The 27,731-nt window shown below is 39.7% G+C and overlaps 1 protein-coding gene and 1 long non-coding RNA gene across 10 annotated transcripts in view; one reads left to right on the top strand and one right to left on the bottom strand.

Annotated features, from left to right (window-relative positions):
- The window catches only part of LOC115845398 (uncharacterized), a 94,964-nt gene extending 68,456 nt beyond the window's left edge, over positions 1-26,508 (bottom strand). For all 3 annotated transcript variants that reach the window (XR_009560361.1, XR_009560360.1, XR_004036439.2), the window contains exons 1-2: positions 26,372-26,508; positions 5,043-5,143 (exon numbers count right to left, since the gene is read on the bottom strand). This is a non-coding gene — a long non-coding RNA (uncharacterized lncRNA). The remainder of the gene's footprint in view (positions 1-5,042; positions 5,144-26,371) is intronic.
- A 425-nt stretch (positions 26,509-26,933) lies between these two features.
- Positions 26,934-27,731, top strand: part of TANC2 (tetratricopeptide repeat, ankyrin repeat and coiled-coil containing 2) — a 357,539-nt gene continuing 356,741 nt past the window's right edge. For 6 of the 7 annotated variants that reach the window (XM_030843275.2, XM_060290546.1, XM_060290544.1 and 3 more), the window contains exon 1: positions 26,934-27,118. The gene's annotated coding sequence lies outside the window, so the exon portion shown is untranslated. Of the gene's footprint in view, positions 27,119-27,410; positions 27,498-27,731 lie in introns of those variants that run through there. The other variant, XM_060290542.1, reaches the window with a different exon arrangement.

The following is a 27,731-nucleotide window of genomic DNA, read 5'->3' as shown; positions in this document are numbered from 1 at the left end:
TTCTGTTGTTCTAAGTTACCCAGTTTGTGTTTTTTTGTTATGGCAACTAACTAGGAAACTAATGCAAACAGCAAAGCCATCTTTCCTCTCTGCCACACCATTTTAATATATTTAGGACAGGATTGGCTTATATGGGATGAGCAGAGAAAGAATGTGTACGTAAAGGGTCTGGAGACTTCATGTGAAATCCCTAGGTTCGGAAAGTACCTCAACCATTTGACTTGCATTATGATATTCATGAATGTGAAGAAGTAAGTCTCCCAGTTGACCAAGTACAAGTTATTTCACCAGGAAGAGTACACCAGGGAAAATTAAATGCCCCCCTGGGCACCCTCCCCAACATGTGTTTCTCATTGCCCACCTCTCCACCCCCAAATTCAGGGTGATACCTAGGGACCTCCCTAATTATACCCAAGATGCTTCTCTTTTCTGTTCTTTATTTTTTCTCCCCAATCTCTACCCCCAGCAACCTTTTTTTTCTTTAGCTTATCCTGATTTTGCTTTAAAGCTGTCAGTGGCATCCAAAGTAATTTCTTTAATCCCTGTGGAACAAAACAGACTACCAAAATATCTAATCCCTACTCTAGCACTTTAACCCACATATATTCCTTCGAATAATATTATAACTCTCCCTGGTGCTGCTGTCAAGACAGGGAGTTGGGGGTGGGGAAGGCAGAGAGAGACAGGATCTGTGTTGCCAGGAGAAGAATAGAGAGGGTAAAAAGGAACATGAAAGTAGACATGGGGGTGGGTGACTAAAGGTCACCAGCCTTTCCTCCTGGAATGGATGTTCTGAAACCTCCTGACCCTTGGGAAAGAAGTGTTTTCCAATGCTTCCTTGCCTTCTGCTCTGAATCTCTGGTATTCTGATTTTTAGAAGTGAAAAAAATATTTTGATTTAAGCCATATGGCCTTTTTCTCCTTACGCTGGAGCTGTAGAAAACTCAGAGGGGCAGGTGTGGAAAGCAGTGGCAGCAGAGTGGGTGGGTACACAGGGTCTGCGTGTCTATAGCTTGTGCAGCTCTGTAGCTATGGCAACCATGTGCAATGCCACTTGCATAGCATCGTAACATGGCCCTAGAGTTACCCCTGGCTATTCAACTATTCCTTTTCACTGCACTATCTGTGCTGCTGTTTCCTAACTACTATAGCTCTATCATAATTTTTTGAAGTCATGCTTAAGTATTGTTTCTGTTGGTTATGCTTGTTGTCAGAACACCTTAGTTCATCTGGTAGAAAAACTAGATAGCAAAACCAAAAACCTATTTCTTACAGATATTGTTAATAGTTAAAAATTGTCTGTACTAGATATAGAAAACAAACTTATGGTTACCAAAGGGGTAAGGTGGAGGGAGAAAGGGATAAATTAGGTGTTTGGGATGAACAGATATATACTACTATATATAAAATAGATAAACAACAAGGGCCTACTGTATAGCACAGGGAACTATATTCAATATCTTGTAATAACCTGTAATGGAAAAGAATATGAAAAAGAATATATATAAAACTGAATCACTTTGCTGTACACCTGAAAATAACACAACATTGTAAATCAAATATACTTCAATAAAAAAAAATTGTACTTAAACATGTTGCGTTGGAAAGATTCTTGAGGCTGTGGTCTGGACAAGATGACCACTTGGGACTTTTTTTAGTTCTAAAGGTCCATATGCTAGATTCTGTTTAGAGCTAATGATAGTATTGATTGACTGCCTGCCTACTGAAAATCAATTTTTTTTGCCAGTTGTTACAATTTCCTAACTACGAGAGTAATAAAATTTAAATAAAATTCACAACAATATATGCAAATATATTATTTCCTATGGAGCTTTATGCAAGTTATTTATGCATATGTACCCCACAAAAGAAAGCTGCATTGTGTTAATTCTGAGTATATATACACAAACGGTTTCTTTTATTTGTTGTTAAAAGCAATCCCCAAATCCTCAGAAATATTTCTGCTGTAATTAAATATAAATGTTGTGTTGTTGTTTTTTTTTTTTAAATTCATGTGAGTTGGCAATTTACTATGTTCATATTTTTAGCTTCCTTATGTTTGGTCATTAATTGTGGTATCATAAACAGCTAAGATTTAAAGCCCTTAACCTTCCCAGACCCAAGTAGAAGCAAAATGTCAACACCCATAAGTTATGAGCAGTCTCCCACAGGAACTGTAATACAAAATACACTTATAATTGAATTAACTCAGGAGAGGATTCTGGGAAGATGACAGCATCAGTAGCATAGATTTTCATTCTCTCTGAATCCTTACATAGAAACAGAGAGAACAAATGGTTAGCAAAACCTAAAACCCATGAACAACATTTACAACAAAACCAAGAACAAAGTATCCTCACGAACTCCAAAATACAAGTAGGAGGGTACAAACCATCAATAGCCCCAAGATCTGCATGGTATCAGTGTCTGTGTGAGAGAAAGGATAAGGAAGTTGCGCCTAGATCTGAGAACAGGACTCCAAAATAGCCAATAGGTATCGACTGAGAAGAGGCCAAGGCAATTTGAGAACATCAGCTGAAACTGGGAGAGGTTTGACCAAAACCAGTATAAAGCCCATGGGAAAAAAGATCTGATGAAGCTGGAGCAGCCTAGCTCCTATGAACTCTGAAAAACAACTGCTTTGCAGGACAGAACCCCAAACCAAAGAACCCCAAACTACTTGGAGTAGAATAAAAGTTGAATGGGACATGGACAAGAGAGAAGGGAAAGAAAAGCTCCAGACCAAAGTGGTATAATATTATAAAGCAAGTTGCCTTATCTTTTGACAGTCCTCAAAATCAAGAGAGGAAGTTCTGTGAAGTAAGGAAAGGTTTCTTGTAAATAAAAAATATATATATTATTTATTTTTGGCTGCGTTGGGTATTTGTTACTGTGTGGGGCTTTCTCCAGCTATGGCAAGCAGGGGCTACTCTTTGTTGCTGTGAACAGGCTTCTCATTGCAGTGGCTTCTCTTGTTGCAGAGCACGGGCTCTAGGCCCACAGGCTTCAGTAGTTGTGGCATGCAGGCTCAGTAGTTGTGGTGCATGGGCTTAGTTGCCCCACGGCATGTGGGATCTTAATTCCCTGACCAGGGGTTGAACCCAAGTCCCCTGCATTGGCAGGCAGATTCTTAACCACTGTGCCACCAGGGATGTCCCCAAGGAAAGCTTTCTTGAACACCACCTTATAACAAAAATTCAGGAAAACTATTTTCACATTAAAGAAGCAACAGAAAAAAATCAAGGCTGCATAGATTTTATAAAGAAAAAGAAGGGGAGACAAAGCTGAGTAACATCCCTACAGACAATGAAAGCACTCCAGAAAGACATACCCACAAAACAGATACCGAGAGTTAACCTAGTAGTTCCAAATGAGCTAAAAGACATTAAGAAAATAATAAAAGATATGAAATAACAGAAATAAGAATTTGAAACTCAGAGAAGAAGTGATTGGATTCAGGAAATAATAAGAAATAAAGAAACAATAATTTAAGAAATAAAGAGTATTCTAGAAAGGAAATAAGAGCAAATAAATCGAACAGTAGTGCCTGAAGAGAAATCAGTGAAATAGAAGAAAATATTTTAAAAAAATTTTAGATGAAGAGACAAAAAAGGATTTGAAAGAAAGTGACAGATATTGAAGAGTAACCAAGAAGATCCAAAATATAGATGATAAGAAGATCCAAAATACAGATGACATAAGTTCCTAAAGAAGAAAACAAAAGTAAGGGAACAGAACTAATACTAAAACTATATTTAGAAAATCTTTCTGGAAAAAAAAATTTGAAATGATACACTGATAGAATATACCACAAACACAGAATGACAAATTCTAGTAAAATTACTGGATATTTATGAACTCAACATCTATGAACTCAAGAAATATTATTCCCATGAGCCTTTCCTGAGAAATATACTGGCAAATGAGCTTCAGACAAACAAAATGACTGGGGAGACATCAACATAAGGATTGGCGACGAGCATTAAATACAGTTTCTGGTATAACTAAGACCAAGTGAGGGTTAAAGGAGAGAGAGTATGATATATAATGGCTATATGCTCCGACAATGTAGATGTAGTCCAACTATAAAACAGGGAAGCAGAACATTAGTAAAAAATGTTTAAATGTTTTTATTATCCATAACGGTGGTAGTATTAGTACTAGTAGTATTATTTTAAGATTGTCCTGGGAGACAAAGGTTGGAGTTCATAGTCTGTAGTAGTCAGGGTTCTCCAGAGAAACAGAACCAATAGGATGGATGAATAGATAGATAGATAGATAGATAAAAGAACAGATTTATTATAGCAATTCCTTTTTTTTTTCTTTTTGGCTGTGTGGCTTGTGGGATCTTAGTTTCCCAACCAGGGATCAAACCTGTGCCCTCTGCAGTGGAAGTGCAGAGTCCTAACCACTGGACTGCCAGGGAATTCCCAAGATTTATTATAGAAATTGGCTCAAGTGGTTACGGAGGCCAAGAAGTTCCATGATCTTCCATCTGCAAGCTGGAGACCCAGGAAAGATGGTGGTATAATTTAGTTCAAGTCTGAAGGCCTGACAACCAGAGGAACCGATGATTAACTCCTAGTCCAAGGCTGAAGGCCTGAGAGTGGGGATCCACTGGTATAAGCCTTGGAATCTGAAGGCCCAAGAACCTGAAGCACCAATGTCGGAGGGCAGGAGAAGATGAACCTTCTAGCTCAAGAAGAGAGAGAGAGAGAGAGAGAGAATTCACCCCTCCTCCACTTTTTTATTCTATTCAGACCCTCAACAGATTGGATGATGCCTGCCCATTTTGGTGAGGGCAATCTTCATTACCCAGTCTACTGATTCAAATGCTAACGTCTCCAGGAAACACCCTTACAGACACCCCCAGAAATAATGTTTTATCAGCTATCTGGGCACCCCTTAGCCCAGTCAAATTGCCACATAAAATTAACCATTACAGGGTCTGTCAAGGAGAAAGGACTCTGATAAACAAAGAAGGTTTTTAAGTAAAGGTCCTGAAAGGGCCATGCCTTTGAATTAGGGCAAGCCAGTCTTACCTGGATAAAGGCGATATGCCTGAAGTGTATCTCACTGCCAGAAGGTGAATTCTTCTTTGGAGGAGAGTACCATCATCCAGAGTCTTAAAATTTTATAAAGTCTAGCATTCAAAAAAAAAAAAAAAGAAAAATCAATAATGCCAGGAAACAGGACCAAATGACTGAAAATCAAGAGACAAAACAGACCATGGAAGTAAACCTATAGGGGACAAACATACTTGTATTATTTATTTAGTCACAGTTGTAAAAAAAAAAAAAAGTAGTTAGTATGTTTAAGGAATTAGATGAAAATATGGAGAATTTCAGTAGAGAACTGGTATTAATAAAAAAGAATTAATTGTGAATCCTAGAATTAAAAAGTATAAAAACTAAATTAAGAATCCAATGGATGGGTTTAACAGTATTAGACCTAGCAGCAGAGATTACTGAACAGGAAGATAGAGCAGTACAAAATATCCAGGTTGAAGCACAGAGAAAAAAAGTATGGAATATAGAGAAAAGAATGTAAGAGACATATGGGACATGATGAAAGATATTATTATGATTATCACTGGAGTCTCAGAAGGAACACAGACAAGGAATGCAGCAAGAGCCACATTTGAAGAGATATTAGCCAAGAATTTCCCCAAACTAACAGAAGACATTAAGGTACAGAATCAAAAAACTCTATGAATCTGAAGCAGGATTAATACAAGGAAAACCACACTTAGTCAAACCACTGAAAACTAAATGCTAATATAAAAATGTTAAAATTAGCCAGAGTGAAAAAAGGTACATTATCTTCAAATGAGCTACAGTAAAACAGACAGCTAACTTTTCCAAAATAAATGATGGAAACCAGAAGACAGTGATATTACATCTTTAGAGTGGAAAGGATTACAGCAAACGTAGAATCCTAACAAAAAATATTCGTCAAAAATTAAGGTAAAACAGTGACATCTTCATAAAAATAAGAACCTACAGAGTTCACAGTCAGCGGATATACACTAAAAGAAATAGTATAAAGAATTCTTCAAGTAGAAGTCCAAAGAATCTGAGCTAGAATCCCAGAAATGCAGGAAGGAACAAACAGCACCAGAAAGAAGATATCTAAATTAGTATTTATTGTTCAAAACAATAATAATAAAGATGTCTTGTGATGTTCATTTTCGATTTTTATTTTTTTAACATCTTTATTGGAGTATAATTGCTTTACAATTGTATGTTAGTTTCTGCTTTATAACAAAGTGAATCAGCTATACATATACATATATCCCCATATCCCCTCCCTCTTGCATCTCCTTCCCACCCTCCCTATCCCAGCCCTCTAGCTGGTCACAAAGCACCGAGCTGATCTCCCTGTGCTATGCGGCTGCTTCCCACTAGCTATCTATTTTACATTTGATAGTGTATATATGTCCATGCCACTCTCTGACTTCATCCCAGCTTACCCTTCCCCCTTCCCGTGTCCTCAAGCCCATTCTCTACGTCTGTATTCCTAACCTGCCCCTAGGTTCTTCAGAACCATTTTTTTTTTTTTTAGATTCCATATATATGTGTTAGCATACGGTATTTGTTTTTCTCTTTCTGACTTACTTCACTCTGTATGACAGACTCTAGGTCCATCCACCTCACTACAAATAACTCAATTTCGTTCCTTTTTATGGCTGAGTAATATTTCATTGTATATATGTGCCACATCTTCTTTATCCATTCATCTGTTGATGGACACTTAGGTTGCTTCCACGTCCTGGCTATTGTAAATAGAGCTGCAATGAACATTGTGGTACATGACTCCTTTATTTATTTTTTTTATTTATTATTTTTTTTGTGGTACACGGGCCTCTCACTGTTGTGGCCTCTCCCGTTGCAGAGAACAGGCTCCAGACGCGCAGGCTCAACGGCCATGGCTCACGGGCCCAGCCACTCCGCAGCATGTGGGATCTTCCAGGTCTGGGGCACAAACCCGTGTCCCCTGCATTGGCAGGCAGATTCTCAACCACTGCGCCACCAGGGAAGCCCACATGACTCTTTTTGAATTATGGTTTTCTCAGGGTATATGCCCAGTAGTGGGATTGCTGGGTCGTATGGTAGTTCTATTTTTAGTTTTTTAAGGAACCTCCATACTGTTCTCCATTGTGGCTGTATCAGTTTACATTCCCATCAACAGTGCAAGAGGGTTCCCTTTTCTCCACACCCTCTCCCGCAGTTATTGTTTGTAGATTTTTTGATGATGGCCATTCTGACTGGTGTGAGGTGATACCTCATTGTAGTTTTGATTTGCATTTCTCTAATGATTAGTGATGTTGAGCATCCTTTCATGTGTTTGTTGGCAACCTGTATATCTTCTTTGGAGAAATGTCTACTTAGGTGTTCTGCCAATTTTTGGATTGGGTTGTTTGTTTTTTGGATATTGAGCTGCATGAGCTACTTGTAAATTTTGCAGAATAATTCTGTCAGTTGCTTCATTTGCAAATATTTTCTCCCATTCTAAGGGTTGTCTTTTCGTCCTGTTTATGGTTTCCTTTGCTGTGCAAAAGCTTTTAAGTTTCATTAGGTCCTATTTGTTTGTTTTTATTTGCATTTCTCTAGGAGGTGGGTCAAAAAGGATCTTGCTGTGATTTATGTCATAGAGTGTTCTGCCTATGTTTTCCTCTAAGAGTTTGATGGTGTCTGGCCTTACATTTAGGTCTTTAATCCATTTTGAGTTTATTTTTGTGTATGGTGTTAGGGAGTGTTCTAATTTCATTCTTTCACATGTAGCCGTCCAGTTTTCCCAGCACCACTTATTGAAGAGGCTGTCTTTTCTCCATTGTATATTCTTGCCTCCTTTATCAAAGATAAGGTGACCATATGTGCGTGGGTTTATCTCTGGGCTTTCTACCCTGTTCCATGGATCTATATTTCTGTTTTTGTGCCAGTACCATACTGTCTTGATGACTGTAGCTTTGTAGTATAGTCTAAAGTCCGGGAGCCTGATTCCCCCAGCTCCATTTTTCTTTCTCAAGATTGCTTTAGCTCTTCGGGGTCTTTTGTGTTTCCATACAAATTGTGAAATTTTTTGTTCTAGTTCTGTGAAAAATGCCATTGGTAGTTTGATAGGGACTGCATTGAATCTGTAGATTGCTTTGGGTAGTATAGTCATTTTCACAATGTTGATTCTTCCAATCCAAGAACATGGTATATCTCTCCATCTGTTTGTGTCATCTTTAATTTCTTTCATCAGTGCCTTATAGTTTCCTGCATACAGGTCTTTTGTCTCCTTAGGTAGGTTTATTCCTAGGTATTTTATTCTTTTTGTTGCAATGGTAAATGGGAGTGTTTCCTTAATTTCTCTTTCAGATTTCTCATCATAGTGTATAGGAATGCAAGAGATTTCTGTGCATTAATTTTGTATCCTGCTACTTTACCAAATGCATTGATTAGCTCTAGTAGTTTTCTGGTAACATCTTTAGGATTCTCTATATATAGTATCATGTCATCTGCAAAGAGTGACAGCTTTACTTCTTTTCCGATTTGGATTCCTTTTATTTCTTTTTCTTCTCTGATTTCTGTGGCTAAAACTTCCAAAACTATGTTGAATAATAGTGTCTTGTGATGTTTAAGAAGGTTTTCTATACCCTTTCATAGAGATAGACCAAACACCATCAATCAAACATGGCATTTACTTTCTTGTCTCTGGGCCTATTGTCTCTCCCTTGCCCATCCTTTGAGGCTAAATTTATATTATAACATCTTCAGAAGAGTTCGCTGACTATTCATTTATATCTCTTCTCCCACCCCTCTAACTCATCACCACATTGTATGGCTCACTTATTCAGAACTTAAACTGACAACTTTTTGTGTTATTTTTTGTTTTTATTTTGCTTTGTGGTTCTTGGTTTCTCAAACAGAGTGCAAATTTAATGTCCTTTCTAAGTGTCTCCTATATGTTATCTATATAGTATGTGCTCAATAAATGTTGAATAAATTTGTTGAAGAATCAATTGGTAATGAGTGAGATGACCTTGCTGTTTTCTAGAACAGAACCTGCCATCTATTAGCTAATAAATTGTTACACTGAGATTTGATAAAGGCAATTACTATAAACATACATAAGAAATGTTTTAATAACTTCTTAGATGAAACAATCACGAGGGACAGATTAGATGTTCATATTACATCTTTAATCTTTTGAAATTGATTTGATACCTGTTTAATAAAATCTTTCTTGTTATCACTGTCAAACGTATAAGGCTGGTTCGAGTGTATCACAGGTATGGTATTTATTTTATGTTAATGTGAGTCTTTGTACTATTCCTGGATGTTAAGAAATAAAAGGCACAGCTCTTGAACTCTCCAAAAAATGTAACATCGAACTGGAGGCTAAAGCATACACACAATTTGAGATGAAATCCAAAGAAATATTTTAATAACTGCAAGAAAATATGGTATAGTGTAGAGTAAAGCTGCAATAGATAAGGAAACTAGAAATAATAAATGATCACACTTGCTATGTGATTATTAGGGAAGACATGAAAAGAGGTATCTTCTGGTTTTGAAGGTTAGATGGGAATACATGGAAGAGAAAGGGCATAGATTTTTCTAAGCAGGGAGAAGAACACGCAAAGCACAGAGTGAAAATAGTAAGTCATGTTCAGGCAACTATGTACAGACAGGCTTGAGAAATGGAGGGAATATGTGAGGCTAAAGAGAGGCAGGGGGTAGTTGATAGAAGACATCAAATATGTTTATTTTTGAAATAGTGTGGAATTCTCCTCTTTTCAACAGAAATAATCTTCACTGTCAACAGCCCAGTCAGACCCCTTAGCTGATACAGTGAGGATCTCAGTTCCTAGGCTATTATTTTCAATAATTTCTGCCATATGAGTGTAATGGGGAAAACACACTGCAAAGTAAATTACTTTTATTTATTTATTTATTTATGTCTGTGCTGGGTCTTCATTGCTGCGCACGAGCTTTCTCTAGTTGCTGTGAGTGGGGGCTAGTCTTTGTTGCGGTGCGCAGGCTTCTCATTGCAGTGGCTTATCTTGTGGAGCACGGGCTCTAGGCGCACGGGTTTCAGTAATTGTGGCACATGGGCTCAGTAGTTGTGGCTCACGGGCTCTAGAGCACAGGCTCAGTAGTTGTGGCGAACGGGCTTAGCTGCTCCGTGGCATGTGGGATCTTCCTGGACCAGGGCTCGAACCCGTGTCCCCTGCATTGGCAGGCAGATTCTTAACCACTGTGCCACCAGGGTAGTCCCAAGTGAATTACTTTTGAAATGAATAGCATGCTGACATTTGGGAAATTAGATTCTGAACACAATGCATCCTGATTATTTGAAGTGCCGTGCCATTATGAAAAGATAATTTCAGTCCAATAATTTAAAAAAATCTGCATGTTAAATTAATTTAAAGTTCTATCATTTGGCGAGGTTCTTCTCAAAACTTTCGGTCACTATTCAGATGAATAACCGTGGACAGGGATTGTTCCTTGCCTAAACAATCTACATGGGTCTGAGGAGTCCAGAAATGCCCTCATTCAAACATACTTTAGGCTAGCCCCTGGCAGTGACTGCCAGCCTAGCTCCATTTGTGAAGAATTCTCTTGTGCCCATTCTCTATGTCCCCAAATGTGTCACTGCTAGAGATGACCCTGCTCAGCTTTTTTTGGAAAAAGCACAGCCACGCTCTCTTATGAAGAACAAACAGCTCTTCACTTCTCCATCCCCACTCAGCAAATTCCTCTGGCACCACTGGTCCATCTTGTCATGAATATACATTTGCTTTGGCCCTTCCTCTTCCTCCAATAAGTTTCTGTGTTGATGGGCTTCCAGGCTGAGCCACAGTAAGTCCTGAATCCAGGAGCACAGCTAGGGAATGAGTTTCACAAAGGGCCTTCTGAGAACTGCCATAAATGTTGCTATTTCAAGGCAGAAGCCTTCCTTGTTTACTGAACATTTCCAATTTGTGTGCTGAATAGAACAATGTGATTAGAGTATGGGAAGATGGACAGAGAGAAAATGAGACCTCCCATGAAGATTAGAGAGTAAATCTGGAAATTAACTAGGAATGCTGAAGAGGAATAAGGATATGAATGCAATAGTGGAGGGTCAATAATTTCCACATAAGTGAGATTAGATTGTTATTTTGATCATTAAATTGATCTAAGCATGGATATAACCATGACTTTACATATAAAATAATAGCTCTTGGTCATGAACCTGTGCTTTGGAGTCGAGAGACCTGAGTTTGAATCCTGGCTTTATTGCTTACTAGGTTAATGACCTTGGTTCTATTATTTAATCTCTCTAAACCTTCGTTTATTTCTTTATAAAATGAGAATGCTAATAGTATCTACCTCAGTAGGGTTATTGTGAGGACAAAAAAGTTAATACTTATAAAGAGCTTAGCACTTTGCCTAGCATGCAGCAAGCACAAAGTAAATGTTAGCTTTTATTATTTTTGAAATTTACGTAAGTCTAATTTCTCTAAGGCAAATTGGTTTATACTCACTAGGAGGAATGCCTAATTAAAAGAATCTTATATTGAGTCTTTGGGGGCAGCAAATTATCAATCTCTGACTGATCTTTTTGTATTTTCATTGAGTTGGCTTAAAAGAAGTTGCACCTGTAAATATAAACATGCCTCTGATACCACTGAGCAAGGTTTTTTGTTTTTTTTAGAAAGCTAGGCAAATATTTAATAGTTAATAGAGTTTGCAGTTTCCCCAAAGCAGATTTGGTGAATATCCCTAATACCAAATTCTGATATATATATCATATACGGATATGTGATATATATATCATATATATGGTTAGTTCATTTTTATTACTATACTGCCATTTTATAGATCAGGAAACTGCATCAGAGAGAGATTAAAGTTATTGCCTGCTGGACACATTTGCTCGACCATTTTCCAGGTGTCTTCTACCTAAGTATTGTCCAAAACTAAACTTATAATTTAAGCCTACAAATTTCCTCTTTTTATATTTCTTTTCTCAGTTAATGGTACCATCATCCACCCAGTGACCCAAGTCAGAAATCTGTGAGTCATCCCAGACTTCTCCCTCCCCATCATTTATCATCACACCAAGCTTTATAGAGTTTTACCTATTAAACATTAGTTTGAATCTGACCTCCTCTTCTCCATTCTTACCATCACTGTTTTCATTCACGCTTCCACCACTTCTCACTGAAACTACTTCAACTGTCTCCTAACTGACCTCTCTGATGCTAGCCATGCTGCCTTCATATCAGTCTTCTACACAGCTGCCAGGATGATAAATCTAAAACACAAAACTGATCATGTCAATCCCCAGCCTAAAAACTTTCAATGGTTCTCTACTGCCTCTGAAACAAAGCCCAGGTTTCTTGGTTTGGCCTTCATGATCCCAAAGCACACCTCTATCTTAGTCCTAACCAAGTTCAATTAAAGTGAAGTACGTATATGATGTTCTCCCCTTTTAGACTCTGGGCTCTTTAAAGGTAGAGACAAAGTCTTTTCATCTTTGTATCTGAGCATCTAGCAGCACCGGTAAAAAACTGTTAAACTCAAATGAAATGGTGATGTTAGGTTTGAAGTCAGGTGGATCAGCTGATACTTTTAAAAGCGATTTTTATACTTAAAAAATTAAGATATAATTCAGGTACCATGAAATCCACCATTTTAATGTATTATATATATACTATAACATTACTAATATATAATACATATTACTACATTCACAGTTGTACAGCCATCATAACTAATTCCATAATACTTTTGTCACCTGAAAAAGAAACTCTTTACCCATTAATGGCCTCTTTCTACTATTCCCTCTTCTTCATCATCAAGAAAGTGAAAAGAATGGGAGAAAATATTTGTAAACCATATATCTGGTAAAGGGCTGTTATCCAGAATATATAAAGAACCCTTACAATTTAACAATAAAAAGATAAATAACCCAATTAAAGAACAGGGAAAGGATTTGAACAGCTATTTCTCCAAAGGAAATATACAAATGGCCAATAAGCACATGAAAATATGTTCAACATCATTAGTCATTGGGGAAATGCAAATCAAAACCACAATGAAATACCACTTTATACCCACCAAAATAGCTATAATCAAAATAATGAACAACATCAAGTGTTGGAAAGGATATGAATAAATTGGAACCTACATACATTGCTGGTGGGAATGTAAAATGGTGCAGTTGCTTTGGAAAACAGTTTGGCAGTTTCTCAAAAAGTTAAAAATGTTACATATATACAATGGGATATTACTCAGCCATTAAAAAGAATGAAATAATGCCACTTGCAGCAACATGGATGGACCTGGAGATTAGCATACTAAGTGAAGTAAGTCAGACAAAGACAAATATATGATATCGCTTATATGCGGAATCTAAAAAAATGATACAAATGAACTTATTTACAAAACAGAAACAGACTCAGAGAATGAACTGATGGTTACTGGGGGGAGGGATAGGTTGGGAGTTTGGGATTGACATGTACACACTGCTATATTTAAAATAGATAACCAACAAGGACCTACTGTATAGCACAGGGAACTCTGCTCAATATTCTGTAATAACCTAAATGGGAAAAGAATTTGAAAAAGAATTGATACTTGTATAACTGAATCACTTTGCTGTATACCTGAAAGTAACACAACACTGTTAATCAACTATATTCCAATATAAAATAAAAATTCAAAAAAAAAAAAAGAAATGAAAACCAGCGAACCTCTTCTTCCCCCCCAAAAAAGTTAAAAATGGAGTTACCGTATGACCCAGCAATTCTACTCCTAGGTATATACCTAAGAAAACTGAAAATGTATATCCACACAAAAACAGGTACATGAATATTCATAGCAGCATTATTCATAATAGCCCCAAAGTGGAAACAACTCAAATATGCATAAAATGATGAATTGATAAATAAAATATGATAGAGCCAAACAATGGAATATTGTTCAGCCTCCAAAAGGAATGGAGGGCTTCCCTGGTGGTGCAATGGTTAAGAATTCACCTGCCAATGCAGGGGACACGGGTTCGATCCCTGATCCGGGAAGATCCCACATGCCACAGAGCAACTAAGCCCGTGCGCCACAACTGCTGAGCCTGCGCTCTAGAGCCTGTGAGCCACAACTTCTGAGCCCACGAGCCAGAACTACTGAAGCCGCACACCTAGAGCCCATGCTCTGCAACAAGAGAAGCCACTGCAATGAGAAGCCCACGCACCACAACGAAGAGCAGCCCCCGCTTGCCGCAACTAGAGAAAGCCCGTGCGCAGCAACCAAGACCCAACGCAGCCAAAAAAAAAAAAAAAAAGGAATGGAATATTGACATATGCTATGACATAGATGACCCTCAAAAACATTACGCTGTGTAAAAGAAGCCACACACAAAAGACCACATATTGAATGATTTCATTCATATGAAATGTCCAGAATAAGCAAATCTATAGAGAAAGAAATGGATTAGTGGTTGCCTAGAGATGGAAGGATTGAGAGGAAATGGGGAGTGACGGCTAACGGGTAAAAGGTTTCTTTTTGGGGTGATGAAATATTCTAAAATCTATGGTGGTGATGGTTGCTCAACTCTGTGAATATACTAAAAACCACTGAATTATCCACTTTGAATGATGAATCTGGTGGTATGTGAATTACAACTCAATAAAACACTGTATATGAAGAAGAGCTCCCCCCCACAAAAAAAAGCAACTTAAATACAAAACTGGCCATTTACACTTAAAAAAGAAAAAGAAAAATGAAAAAGATGGCTAGTCTGTCTTTCCTGCTTAAGAATTGTAGAATCTGATCAGGTTGGCAGGAATTATCACTATGATAAATTGCTTGGAGCAAGAGAAAAGAAAGGGAATTTAAATATCCTTTAAATAAGAGATAATAGGGGTTAAGGAGGCAGAGGAGGAATTTTACATTTTCAAGTTCACCCCCAAACTCTGGTTTGAACAGTTGTTTCCAATTTGAGCTGCTAAGCCACTCTTGAAAATAGCTATCTAGTCCTGCATATTCTGACTGAGGTCTTGAAAGCGTAACTGAAAAGCACTGGCACAGTTTATCCCGGTCCAGGGCTTGGCTTGCATGCCAAATTTAGCCTTTGGCAACTTCTTTCTGTTGAGAGTCCCTGGGGACTTGTCTGACCTCCTTTTGGAGAGCTGCAAGGGAATTCACTTCTGGACGGTGGCCTGGCAAGCAGGGAGTGGCTCAGCCGGCTGCCTAATCCTCTATTAAATTAATGATAAACTGTTCCTGGGCACAGTCCACTGGAAGGTCAATTCCCTATATGCAGCCTTTGGACTAGGAGTTTTCCAGATAACCCAAGGTAATTCCCAGCAGTAAATATTATAATCACCTTGAGAGGAAATCTTTCAGAATGTCTCGTATACATTCCTGCCTTTTTGTACTTAGGCTTTTTTTCAACTGATAATAAAGTATTACATGCCACTATGGAAAACCTGGAAAGTATAATACTATTCTCCTTCCCTAGAGTTAACTATTGTTAATGGCTTGGTGTGTATCCTTTCAGACCATTTTTAAAATTTGTTTATAAACATAGCTATGCACAGATACACACAACTCACACCCATAGCAGATTTTTTAAAAACTTTTTAAAAAAAACACAAATGGGATCATACTCTACCTCTTGGTCTGTCACTTGCTTTTCCATTTAACACAACCTGGAGCACACAACCTGAGTTGTCAGTGCATTGTCAGTACATACAGATCTACCTTATTCTTTTCTATGCCTGCACACCATTCCATGGATGGATATACTATAATTTATTTAACCATATACTATAATTTATTTAACCATTCCCTATTGATGCATATGTCCTACATTTTTAATTATTATTTCTAAATATGAACTCGTACATATACATCTTTGTGTATATGTGAGAAATTTGGGGGATAGATTCCAGGAAGTAGAATTATTTAGATTTTTGATACATCTGGAAATTATTTTTACGACTTTTTATTCTGAAATAATTTCAAACTCACTGAAAAGTTGCAAGAGTAGCATAATGAACTCCCATAACCTATGTGCCTTGATTCCCCAATTATTATCATTTCATTACATTTGCTTCATCTCTTCTCTCTTCTCCCCACCTTACATATATGTTACATACATGTAGTATTTTTTTTCTGAACCATTTGAGACATCTGATCCATTGTGGACATGAAGCCCTTACCTCTAAATACTTCACTGTATATTTCTGAAAAACAAGGGCATGCTCCTATATAACCTTAGCACAAGCATCCAAATTAGAACACAGATATATAAAACGTTGAGTTCACACCAATTCCTCCAATCCAAAATTATACAGTTCATTTTAGGCTTCTCACTTTCTATACTTGCAACTCCCTTCTCCAAAAGAGAAACCTGCTCTCACCATCTTCCTTTATTTCCCCGTTTGCCCAAGAGCCCTGGACATAACAGATCTCCCTGCCATGTCGTTTCCTCTGCCCCACCCTGTGGCCTGCTGTCTGCTTGGCTTCAGCTCTGCCCATCCCAGCCATGCTGGTCTTCAACCTTGCTCTTCAGGCCTTGACCCTGACCAGGCCAGTTTCTGGGAAGGGGAAGTTAATTAATTTATTTTTGAATGGTGTGATGTAAGAGATATATCTTTTTTTTTTTAATGGATAACCAATAGATGTCCTGACATCTATTTTCAATTATTTGAAATGCTCCCACATATATTTGTGTCAGTAGTTGATGATCTATTCTCTTTCATTAATCTATTTTTTTAATTTGTGACCCAATATCACACTTTAATCACTGTGATTATATATTTTGATATCTGGTAGGAAGAGGCCCCTCATTATACTTCAAAAAATACCTAGCTATTCTTAAGTATGTACTCTTCCAGATGAATTTTAGAATTAGCATGTCAATTTTGTTAAAAATCCTATTATAATTTTGATTGGAATTACATTGAATTTGTAAATTATTTGGGCAAAATGGCTTCTTTACAATATCGTGAGTCTTCCCATCAGGGAACATGGTATGCATTTTTGTTTATGCAGTTTTTATTTTCCTTCAGTGAATATTTGTAGTTTTCTTTGTGTGGGTATTGCATATATAGTTTTTTCCTAGGTTTAAAATTTTTTTTGGTGGCCATGATTAATGAGAGCTTTTCATCTTCTATGTATTCTGTACATTGTAGAGATTATGTTGCATATACAATTCTGTATCCTGTATTTTTTTAAATAAATTTATTAATTTTATTTATTTATTTTTGGCTGCGTTGGGTCTTCGTTGCTGCACGTGGGCTTTCTCTAGTTGCGGTGAGCAGGAGCTACTCTTCGTTGTGGTGCGCAGGCTTCTCATTGTGGTGGCTTCTCTTGTTGCAGAGCACTGGCTCTAGAGCACAGGCTCAGTAGCTGTGGACAGGCTTAGTTGCTCCATGGCATGTGGGATCTTCCCCGATCAGGGCTCGAACCCATGTCCCCTGCATTAGCAGGAGGATTCTTAACCACTGCGCCACCAGGGAAGCCCTGTATCCTGTTTTTTTTTTTTGCTGTACGCAGGCCTCTCACCGTTGTGGCCTCTGCCGTTGCGGAGCACAGGCTCTGGACGCGCAGGCTCAGCGGCCATGGCTCACGGGCCCAGTCGCTCCGCGGCATGTGGGATATTCCCGGACCGGGGCACGAACCCGTGTCCCCTGCATCACCAGGCGGACTCTCAACCACTGCGCCACCAGGGAAGCCCTGTATCCTGTTTTTTAACTTAAAATTATGTCATACAAATTTCCTGACTACCAAAATATAATTTTTATGGTTGCATAATTGTCCATCAAATTTTTATGTACCATATTTTATTTAACCATTCTTTAAGGTTGGTAAATTGGATTGCTTCCAATTTTTAAAATGCTAAATACTGCCATAATGAACATCTTTGTGCATAAATCTTTGTTCTATTTTGGATTGTTCCTTAAAATATGTTCCTATTAGTGCTATTCTCTATCTTATGCATAATACAGATATCCCCTGAAAGGTCCTGGATAACACAAAATCAGGGTAGGGTGAAAATATCTTCAGACTTGTTTAAAGTTTTAATATTTTGCTCTCATTCATTTTACCTACTCTTATAAACCGGTCCTGCCTTCTTCCCATCACTTAGCCACTTTTTGGACATGATTAGAAAGTAACAAAATGGGGAACAAACAAACAGTAGTGTCATAACATGAGCTGATGCAGCGAGAATCTGCATGGGGACAAAAGCCATGCAAGACTGACCGTGGAAGGCCATTATCTCCTTGAACCGGCAACCTCTGGCCTTGTACACTTATTTTGCAGTGTTCATTTACGCACTTGACTTCTTTGCATTTCTCAACGTGATATGAAATCTCTCATATCTTGGGGACTTGGCGGTCCAGTGGTTAAGGCTCTGCACTTTCAATGCAGAGGGCATGGGTTCGATCCCTGATTGGGGAACTAAGATCCCACATGCCGTGTGGCCAAAAAAAATAAAATAAAATCTCTCATATCTTCAAAATTTCATTATGTGCCTCGTGGAACTACTTACATAACGCTGAGTGCTGCAAAACTCTGAGAATGTCTGTATATTGAATATAATTTTCTTGATTTACTCAGGGTTAATATAGACTCAGACTTAAAAATTTCTTCCCCAAGCTCTATGGAGGTACGTAGAACTGTTTTTCCCTTGCTAAAGGCACTAAATTCCTGTGCTTTTTTGATCATTAAGTCAATTTTTATGCCTCTTTTCCTCTCTGCCCTGCTTACAGACTTGCAGTGTTCTCTTCTCACTGCTATCTGCATGCCTACATGGGATAGTTTCTCCTTCCTCTTCTAGTTTACCGCTTCTAATTTTTTATGAGTTTGGAAGCCAGGTTGCCAGGTCTTTTAAAATCGAATCCAAGTAAAAATTAATAGCCTCTGAGAAAGGGCTTCGATAAATCTCTAGGAGTAATGGGCGTGATCTTTAGGGCATGGATTTTGGTGAGCTCTATTTTGTTTCTGCAGAGGTCTTTTTCCATCTCCTTTGTTTCCTTGGTTCCTTGCCGTACTTCAGATAGATGAGATTGTCAGATAGCAGAGTTTCACACAAATGAAGTTTTATTACAATTATCAGGTTGATAATGTAATATTAAAATGCCTCCTTTCCTTTTCCTCTACTGAATTCTGATTCTTTACTTCCTTTTGTTCCTTTCACATTGTGTGTCAGGTTGACTAAATCTAGAGAAATTGTTCCTTGGGCTTCGGAACCAATCGAAACCTTCATTTCCCTTAACTTTTCTTTCTCCCACCTCTTTTTAATAACTAAAACATCTCTACATTTCACATCAACAAAGCTATAATTCCCTTATATTAAAAAATCATTTCCTTGGTACAAATGAACTTATTTACAAAACAGAAATAGAGTCACAGATGTAGAAAACAAAGTTATGGTTACCAAGGGGGAAAGGCAGGGGAGGGATAAATTGGGAGATTGGGATTGACATATACACACTACTATATATAAAATAGATAACTAATAAGAACCTACTGTATAGCACAGGAAACTCTACTCAATACTCTGTAATGGCCTATATGGGAAAAGAACCTAAAAAAAGAGTGGATATATGTATATGTATAACTTATTCACTTTGCTGTACAGCAGAAACTAACACAACGTTGTAAATCAACTATACTCCAATAAAAATTAATTAAAAAATTATCTAAGGCCTCTTTTTATTAAAAAGAAATTAATTAATAATTCCATTGTGTGAAGAAAACAAAGACAATTTACACAACTCTACTGCATTCTTACCTTTACTCTTACTCATGGCTAATTGATAAGGGCTGTGGTACTAAACCATGATTGTGTGGTCATTCTCTGTAAAGGCCAATCATTCTCCCTTTGCTGCTGATTGCCTCTCAATATTTAACTACATTGCAACTACTTAGGTGCTTTGAGTGAGGGGATATGGTAGGTTCAATAAAACCCACACAATGCTGGAGAGTCAACTCAATCTTCACGTCTTATTAGTGGTGGGTCAGTGGCATCATCTTTGTATTAGGGCACAATAAATACCCTTGATGATGACAGTGTTGTGATTCCTTTAGTATGTTGTCCTTGAAGAAAAAATGTTTCAAGTACGAGTGCAAAATAGGTGGTCATCAATGTTTATAGTTTCAACTTTGGAACAACTCAAACTTTCTTATACAATGCCACTCCTCAGTTATTTTAAAATACATTGAATTATAATATTCATGCATTTGCAGATGAATGAACGTTTTATGCTCTTACACAGTGGTGTAGCCTACCAGTCAAGAGTTTATTTTCAGCATCATCACCATTTTCAGTATTTGTTTATGCAATTATTTGAATATTTTATTACATTTTTTTACCACTATTTATAAATGAGTAGAAAATGGAAGTGCTGATACTAGTAATAAGAAGCATAGGTTTCCTAAACATAACCCAGTTGAGCAAAGGTGGAGTCATTAGCTATATACAAAGCAGGGACTCTATCCTCAGTCAGGTAGATGTTAGGACAAAATTAGGAAATATAATACACGCTGGAAATACTTTATCAAAGATCATATCTTAAATGTGAGTTGCAAATAGCAACTGAATACTGCTTTCAGCTCTTTGGGGGAAATGCTCTTGTATTATGTGTGCATTTAATTTTTTCATAGTCAACTTTTGTATATGATACCAGGATTGTACTGAGAAATTGCATGGGGATGGGTAGGGAATAAACTAGGGGTCCACCTATAGGGAGTTCCAAATGGAACTTTATTTACCCTCCTTTTCCCTTCCAAGCATCTTTTATAGAATTTACATGATCAATACTAAGTACCTTCAAACTCTGTAGAGAAGTGAGGGAGAAGTCTGTGCCTAAAACAGTACCAGACATACAGATGTGCTTTCTGCCTATTGCTTCTCTGTATCCTTTGTTGACTTCCCTTTCCCCAAATAAAGGTGTTTCTCAAGGTTCAGCCATAACCTAGGGTGTCTGAGTTTTAATGGTAAATGTACTTTCACAGTTTCAAGTCGTTACGAATTGAAAGGGCATGGCAAGAAGGTGAGGGTTCTTTGAGGAAGTTTGGTTGAAAGGTCAACTAGGTCCAGAGCCTTGTCCTCAGTTTTATAGGTCCACAAATTCTAGCTTGTCCATAACATAGAGTGGACTAGACTCTGAAAGTGTGGTTCAGGCTAACTAAAATCATGAGAAATGATTATATCTTCCAGAGGGCCAATATTTAATTTTAATATGCAAAATTGTACATGGATTAGAATGGTTATGTTGGTATGAACACCCTTTCCATCCCCTTTTTTACAGATCTGGATGATTTAATAAATTTAATTCACAAATATATATCCAGCATCTATATGTGATAGACGCTATATGAGATAGATGCCGAATAAATATATATATACATAATTAGTATATACACATATATACACATTAATTCTTAGGATAGGTAGTATGCTCTATTAATTGTAATGAAAATCTTCCTCTTCATTTTCTATTCAAATATTCTGTATTTTAATTTGGATTTTGTCTCTTACTGTGGGATCTGGGGCAAGTTATTTTGAGCCACAATGTTTTCATCTAGTAAAATGGGAATAATTCCAATCCTGTAAAGTTTTTATGAGGATTAGATTAAATAATATAACATATGTGAAATGCCTAGGTACAGGCCTGTTACATTGAATGATAATAGTCCATAGAGACTTGCTATGGACCAGGTACTTGCACCTGTACCAAGCTAAGCCTCACAGCCACCCTATAAGGTAGGTATAGTTTTTAATCCCCAATCCACAGATGAGTATCCTGAAATCTAGGAATGCAGAGTAACTTGCTTGTGGTCATGCATTTAGTAAACAGTTAAGTTAGGATTTGAGTGCAGTCTGGGTCCAGGGTCCTTGCTCTTATACACCTGTGCTATATTCCCTCTCCTTGAGTATTCACTATGTTCCCTTTCTCACCTAAATCCCATCTTTCTACTAGCTATTTCCAAGTTACTTTAAATTAGGAGTTCTTACCTGGAGCCCATGGGTGGGTTTCAATTAACACCTTTAACCTGTGAATTAATCAGACCTCTCATATAAATGGCAGAAATGTGGCTCAAACAAGCTGAACCATGGAGGAATTCCAACAAAGGACTAGGAAACGTCCTGGAATCCAAGAATAGGAATGTGAAGGATCCATGGACTCAAATGCATTTGAGCATTCTTCGTTTCTCGGGCTCATGTGTTAGGAAACACATCAGCTAACAGCATCCATTGCTTCAGTTATTAGGGACAGATTGACTTGATCCTTTGGATATAAAGTACAAAAATTCCAGAAAGGGCTTTAATGTGCCCAGCTGGGGTCAAGAGCGCTCCAGCAGCCAAATCCATGGGTGTCCATTACAAATCATATAACATGTATAAGTATGAATCCATTTTTTTTTTCCTGAGAAAAGGATTCATTGATTCTGTCAGATTCTCAAAAGAAGTGATTTGTAACTCAAAAGCAGTAAAGAACTACAACACAAAATATGCCAAAACCATCTCTTCCTTCTCCTTAACACGAATCCTCTGACTCCCCTGCTTCTGTCACAGGCACCACAGTCTTCTAGGCAGTTAGTCTTGTCATCTTGCTGTATTTTCATTTCTCACTGTTCTTTACCCTCTGCATTCAGTTATTCAGAAAGTTCTGTTAATTCTTCCCACGCAATGGCTGTTGGGACTATTCCTTTCTATCTCTACTGTCACAGTTCTTGACTAAAGCTGCCCTCTTCTTTAGCTCCTTAAATAGTAATAGTAGTATCTTACCCATATCATCATTACTTGTGCCTCCATGCTCAAATCTACCCTACGAGATGAATATTTTAAACACTGTCTTCTTGTCACTCTTCTGCTCAGAGATTCCAGGGTGTTTCCCTTCCTGGGCAGTACCCACTTCAGTTCAGTCCTGTCCCACCTTTCCAACCTCTTACCAACTGATGTTTTCTCCCCTGATTAGTAAATACTCTTCTGTTCATTCACACCTGTTGCTTTCTGGTCTGTTTTTTTGACTTGCAACATGTCTATTTAGAGTTCACGCCATTGCTTGTCTTTGTTAAGAAATAAAATAGCAACTCAGACTTCCCTGGTGGCGCAGTGGTTAAGAATCCACCTGCCAACGCAGGGGACACGGGTTCGAGCCCTGGTCCGGGAAGATCCCACATGCCGTGGAGCAACTAAGCCTGTGCGCCACAACTACTGAGCCTGTGCTCTAGGGCCCGCGAGCCACAACTACTTAAGTCTGTGTGCCACAACTACTGAAGCCTGCGCGCCTAGAGCCCGTGCTCTGCAACAAGAGAAGCCACTGCAATGAGAAGCCTGCGTACCGCAACAAAGGGTAGCCCCCGCTCGCCGCAACTAAAGAAAGCCCACGTGCAGCAGCGAAGATCCAATGCAGCCAAAAATTAAACAAATGAATAAAATAAAAAAAGCAAAAACAAAAACTTACCTGATAGGATGTTGTGAGAATTAAATGAAGTAGTATATACAAGGCATTTAGTAAAGTATTTGCAGCCAGTAGGCAATCCATCAATGGTAGATGTTATGACTCTTTATTCAGTAGGGAGAGAGAGGTGGCCCTGATGCTTTACTTAAGAGACTTGGAGGTGCCAGGGAAGACATATGCCATATGCAGAGGTGAGTGATTGTGCAGAGTTGACAAAGCAAGGAAGGTAATTTTGAATGGTATAGATGGCACTGAAAAGTTGGGAGGTATAGAGTATGGTTGGGCCACTTTATGGACAATTACTTACAGCTTCCTCTTACATGGCATAAATTATGTTTCCAAGTTTAAGTTATAGACTAAATTATCATCTTGACTAGAATGGAGTTTTAGTAGGTAAAAAAAAAAAAAGCATTCTCAGGATTTCAGGTATTAGTGACCGAAAAGGAAATCAGGGTGAGGAGTTAAGAACAGAGGTGGCTTCTCTCTACCTTGTTGCTTTCCATCCCTACCGTACCCCACCCTTACCTCTGTCAGGGACAGACTGTTTCCTCCACAAAGTTAAGAGTGTGGCAGCAAATAGCAAGACTTAACAGCAGAACTATGTGGAAGAGAACTGGCTGAGTAGCATCATGTTAGATGATTGAAACAGAGAAGCAATAAGTTCATTCCAGTGGGCACTGGCACGGCTCAGTGTGAACATGGGATCTTGGAAAGGTCGGCTGAAAGAAACGGAGACGGACCTTTGGAAGTATGATGAGGATAGTGAGTCAGAGTTACTCACTTCATCAGAGCAAGAGACCCTGTGGGTCACAGCTATTAGAGTTTACTGTGGGAAAATCCAATAAAGAGCTCTGCTGCTAAGATTGAACAGTTACAGTATTTTTCCCATTTCCAGGAAGAAGGGATTTAAAGGTTTTCATTTTGTGAATTGTTATTAAACTTTTGGTACTTTCTAGTGAAAAGTTGCAAACAAATTGTAGAGGAAAAACGCAGACGTATTATTTCTTAAAAATACATTTTTTTAATATGTGGGAGATCTGCATAAACATAATGTAGCCAGATTTAGTGCTAGTAAAATTGTGTCAAGTCCATATGGCAGAATTCAATCTAACAATATTTCATGGTGTTCCACAATGAGCACCATAATTTCTAAGTATCACCACCTGAACCAGTTTGAAAACCAATACATTACACCCCAACCGCCTTTTGTTATTTCTTAGGGAAAGGAATGTTATTAGCTCAGTGAAACTCACAGGCAAAGGCTCAGAATCAAAGTAATCTTTAAAATAAATAAAAAGACCAAAAGAGAATTAAATAAGGTAAATTTGAGTGCAACAAGAATAGCATAACAATAGCTAATGTTTCCTGAGCGTGTATTATATACCAGGCTCTGTGATAAGTACTTCTCAAATATAATTTCATTTAATCTTCACAACCATCCTGTGAGGTAACATCACCCATATTAGATAAAGAAAAAGAAGGCTCAGACCTGCTCAAGGTCTCATAGGCTGGTAAGTGGTGGGTGACACTTGACATTCAAATCTAGGTTTCCAGACTCCCATCTTGATGACGCTGTAATGTCTCTTTTGTGTATACAATTTTTAAAAATCTCTAAAAATTGAGATAGAGTAAAGCACACCAATCGTTTTGCACATATATTAACCCTTGTAATCATTAACAAGATCTAGGTATTGAGCATTTCCAGCAACCCAGAAGGCTCCCTCCTGCCCCCCCCGACTCATTCAATTCCTCCAAAGTAATCACTACTCTGACTCTATCACCATAGATAAATAGGTTTTAGTTGGAGTAATCTTTTTGGAGTTTCACCAAAAGATTCCATAGACCAATCCTTCATCTTGCCATTTTAGCTGTAGTATTCAAAGCTGCTCTAGCTCTGACTTTTCAAGAATTCACTGTAGAGACTAGCTGTTGCAAAATGGCTTCATATTCAATTTCCTGCATTATTCTGAAATTAATACTAATTTTGAAAAAAACACAAAGAAAATCCTGGATGCAGCAGATTAAAGGACTGTTATCAAATCTCTCCATCTTAGAAACACCACAGACACAGGTTGCTTGACTGAAGTAATCTGGTGTATCTATTTCCAATCATGGTGTCTCATTAAGGAATGGATGACCACGAAAGGTCATCTCGGTTTACGGAAGAAAGGCTAACCAGGCAGAGTAGGTAACAGTGATTGCTTTGCATCATCTTAAAGCACACGAACAAATTTATATGCCGATATCTTCCACAGTTGACTTGTTGTTCTACGATGCAAGGGAAAGGAAGAGTAAAGGGGAAGAAGATCTAGGTGGAGGGAAGTGAGGGAAATATGACCTTCAAGGAGGCTTTGCTGTGGTGGCTTTCCGTGCCTTAACAACTAGCCCTTAAAATCACATTACTTCTTGTCCAACCTGGCAGCAACAGAAGCAGCGTCACAACTTCACCTCAGGCTCTCAAGCTGTGGTTGGTGAATTTCAGCAATGATTCTAGATAATAGCTCTCCCTTCTCTCTCTCCCCTCCCCACTATCCCCCCGTTCCTGGTTTTGCACTTCATTCTGTTTCCTACACCAGCCAACTATGGCATTTTGAAGCAGTCTACAGATTACAATTAAGCATCAGGGAAAGAATAACTGACATTTGTAGGGTTCGACGACTTCTAGGAGTGATATGTGTATGAGGTGACTTAAGTGGGGAAAATCTAGAGGAACGTTCTGGCCATCAAAGCATCAGGACAGGCCCAGAAGTGGGCGCACGTGACAGCAGCAGCACCTCGAGAGTGACATCACCCTGTGGGCGGAGCCGAACCATCCAGGGCCTTGTCTGCTATTGAGCTCCCCTCCCCTCTTCCCCACTGAATGCCCACGACCCCACCAGCCAAAGCCCCTTGAGGAAACAGAAATGCCCAGACCTCACAGAGAGGCAGAGCCAGGGCCAAACCTCTCCGCGGAGAAAACGGTTCGGTCTTCTCTCTCTCTCCCCGCCACTCCCCACCCCCAAACGGTGGAGGGGGCGGGGGCGCGCGCGCTCCACCACGCACGCGCTCCCACGCACGCGCTCTCCCTCCGCGCTCGCGCTCCTCCCCACCCCGGCCCGGAGGGGGCGGGGCTGCGGGCGGCCTCTGAGGGTGCGACGCCCCCGGCGCGGCGGCGGCGCTAGCGAGCGGCCGGCCGGGCGCGGGTTGCTGGGTGCGCTGCTCCGGCGGGGCCCGCTTGTACAGCTGCGTCGTGCGAGCCTCCCGCCCGGCGGGTGAAGCTGCGAGCGCTCCGAGTGCCGGTCCCGGGGCCGCCAGCGCTGCCCTCCAGCCGCCGCCCTCCGTGCCTCCTTCGGGCGGCCCCGCCCCCGTTCCCATCCCCCTCGCGCTCACCTCCTGGCTGTGCAGCGCGCGAGGCGGAGCAAGTTGCCCGCCGCCGCCGCCGCCGCCGCCGCCGCGCTGGGCGAGAGCCTGCACCCGCGCCGCCGCTGACAGGAGGACCGCCGAGGGCTGCGCTAGCCGCCGGGCCGCGCCTTTCCCGGACGCAGACCCACAGCGGGCGTCGGAGCGCAGCGAGGTGCTCTGGGATCGCGGGCGGCGCCGGCGGGCGGCGCGGTTCTCACAGGAGACCCCGGGGACTCGGGCTTGACCCTGAGGTGCAGCGAACCCCTCTCAGAGCGGCAGGTGAGAGACCCCGGGAGCCCGGGAAGGGAAGGTTGCTTCAGTGACAGCGGCGTTCGCCTCCGACGCCTGGGCTCCAGGGAGAGGGGCGGGGGCGAGCGGGGAGGCAGCGAAATGGGCAGTGGAGTGCCTCCGGTGTCCAGGGCGTGGGGAAGGTTGGCTCCAAATGTGGCACTCGGGGTGGCTTCGGATGGGTCCGGGATCGGCCACTTCGGTGTCACCGAAGGTGTCATGGAATTTGGTACCGAGAGAGTCTCCGGATGACGGGGACCCAGGAGGAGATGCGAGGCAGATTGCTGAACGTGGCAGGGAATGTGGTGCAGAACGAGTTGTAAAATGTGCCCCCTGAATGCAGCATGAAAGTAGTTGTGAAATGTGCCAGGTAAGGCACAGGGTGGGTTGGCCTGTGTGGCGTTGAAATTCACGGTAGAAGTGTTATTAGTGATATTATTAATTTCTCTGGGAAAGGAGGCGTAGTCTAAGAAGAGATTAATAAGGCTCATGGCTAGATATTTTAACACAGGGAATCGAGAGGAGCTATGATACGCTATTTTTTGAGATAGAGATAGTGCCCACGTGAAAGAAACAAGCAAATTGTGTCTGGTTGTGAGATGGG

This window comes from Globicephala melas, chromosome 20, assembly GCF_963455315.2.
Source record: "Globicephala melas chromosome 20, mGloMel1.2, whole genome shotgun sequence".
In the NCBI taxonomy this organism is placed as follows: Eukaryota; Metazoa; Chordata; class Mammalia; order Artiodactyla; family Delphinidae; genus Globicephala; species Globicephala melas.
Note: the sequence above shows the minus strand (reverse complement) of the source record. Positions and strands in the feature narration are given on the sequence as shown.